Source organism: Setaria italica, chromosome II, assembly GCF_000263155.2.
Source record: "Setaria italica strain Yugu1 chromosome II, Setaria_italica_v2.0, whole genome shotgun sequence".
In the NCBI taxonomy this organism is placed as follows: Eukaryota; Viridiplantae; Streptophyta; class Magnoliopsida; order Poales; family Poaceae; genus Setaria; species Setaria italica.
The window spans coordinates 32,980,507-32,983,154 of record NC_028451.1 but is presented as its reverse complement, the minus strand read 5'-3'; positions in this window follow the sequence as shown (position 1 = coordinate 32,983,154).

Sequence of the window (2,648 nt, the reverse complement as noted above, 5' to 3'; positions counted from 1 at the left end):
TTTCCTATGACATTTGTGGATGGTTATGATTCTTTCATAACATTCACAGATGATTACTCATGTTATGGTTATATTTATCCAATCAAAGAGTATTCAGAAGCGTTGGATAAATTCAAGATATTTAAGGATAAAGTAGAAAATCATCATAACTTAAAGATTAAAATAGTCAGATCTGACCGTGGGGGGGGGGGGGTACTACGGTCGGCATACCCCGTATGGCCAAGTTCCTGGACCTTTTGCAAGGTTTCTGCAGGAAAATGGCATAGATGCTCCTGTGTTTCTATCAACATCATCTAGGTACTATCTGGAACAAGTATTATAGCGCATAGGAGCTCCCCCTTAAGCCTTTTCTAATGGTGGAATTGGTTCCTAAAGAAAACACTAGCCATGTAATCAATTCCACTGAGTCGTATCCCTAGACCGGTGGGCCCAAGAAGTTAACAAAACAATCAAAAATAGCTTTATTGAATCAGCCAAGGCCCCACGTGCAATAAAGTAGCCTCACATCCTCCAATTGTCGCCCACCACTTCGATGTCTCCGATTCTTCTTTGCTAGAATCAACTGCATGCAAGTTTTGATAATCGGCGAGGGTTCAACTCTTATTTTAGGTGTGATTCTTTTCTCTCTCTCCATGAAGATTCGTTTGCTCCAACTGATGCACTGGTTCCTCCAGTCACCACATCGAACGAGGGTGCAATCAGTGGAAAAGGCCTTAGAGCATCCAAAATGCAAAGAGATTGTGAATTTTAAGGTCTTGCATGTGCTCAAACATGCCATTAAATAGGTAGCACAAAGGTTGAAAGATCAAGTTGATTAAAACTTGGATGTGTTTCCTTGCAAGCCCACATTCCAACCTGCTCGCGACAAGGGGATGAGGTGTTGTGCACTTGTGCGTCCTTCTCTGATGGCGAGCCCCAAAGTAACCTTATCTCCCTTCGCTCATGCACAATTCCCATTCTCGTCATCTATGTTTCTCTCAGGAATCCTAATATTAGCGGCAACAAGAGTATGTTGACAGCAAATTTTGACCGATAAAATCCCATAAAACCTGGAATAAGGAAACTAATATTTTTTTGATAAAAGGAAAGGAAATCCTCAGAGAATCCAAGTGCAACACATTCAGATTCATGTGGAGTCGAGCAGGAGACGTGATGCTTAACAAGTTGACGGGTGACGTGATGCTTAACAAGTTGACGGGTTGCATGTTAAAGGCTCACGTGTGAAAGAAAGAAGAAACAAGAACTTGGTGGTAATATAAGACAAGGAAGCCTCATTAGTAAGGACTTTACGTAAGGGAAGTTAGAGTCCGTGTATCTTAATATTCCTTTTGTTTTGATATTTATCGTTAGGTAAGTTTTGTACGACTCATTATTGTAGTTGACTAGGAGTCATTAGTCCAGGGTACAAATATGTACCCCCAGCCATTGTAAAGAATAATCATCATCAATCAATCAATACAAACTTTCAGCGCCATGCCGCCAAAACCCTAGGAGTAGGAGTAGAGTAGATTTGACTAGTTCCTTCTAGCGCGCAAGGCTTCTTCGGCTTTGATCTCAGACGAGCTTGTAAGTACCGTCACCCAATCATTACGACCTCTATCAAAACTTTCTAAGTTAAGTCTTATATTCTGATATTGCTGTGTGGTTAGTTATCGAGTTATCTTAGATTGTAAGGAGAACTTTCTAGGATTTATCCAATATTCTACTTGTCTTCGACATTGCTCACAGTTATCGAATAGCTTAGATCTGGCTAGGTTGTCTTCATCAGCTCCATTGCCCTATTTAAGCGTTCACAGTTATCAGGTCATATCGGTTGGTAGATCTCGCATGCTTTTACTGCTTTATATATGCTAGGTTCAATAGATCTTTACAATTGCCCCTCGTATTGCTAACCGTCAGGCCTTTGGCATCAGCACGTTGCTGTTGAGAGCCGATGCTTTGGTTGGATCTTATCCGTTTCTCACGGAAGCATGATAACACCACTGAGCCGATAGGAGCGCGTACAAGGTCTTGCTGTCGCGAGCTTGTCTGATTAAGTTAATGGGCTGAAGTTAATGCCCTCTCGCCATGTTACCTTGTCCAAGGTCAACTACATGGTCATGATATTGATTAGGTTTTATTAGCTTAATTAGCCTGTAAGCGGTAGACAAGAGGTCCTTGTTTGCTGTGTTCTAATATTTTAGGTTAATAGATTATGTCAATGCCCACTCATTCGTTTTACCTTGTCTAAGTTCAATTACACTTACCAAGACATTGACTAGATCTGTTAACCTATCTGATGTGCACATGGTTAACAAGGGCTTCCTTCATGGCTGTTGTGTTACAATGCTTTATCTTAGCTCGTCGGCTGACATAGCCGATGGTACATGCCATTAATATTTTATTTATTCACACCGCATGCTTACATTAAATATCTACTTGTCGTGGTATTTATTCCAAGAACGCCTACCCATGTGACGGGTCCATGGCCCCGGGGTCCTCAATAGGACCGTATTCCTGCAACGCTTGGCCCAACAAGAGGTGCGGTGACAACGCGCACCTGAGTTGGCCCAGCAACGCAGCGCTAGGCTGAGACCACGATCCAACCACCGACCGAAGCCTCCGACCGGGAGGCCTGGTTGGGGCCCCGACCGGGCGGCTCGGTTGGG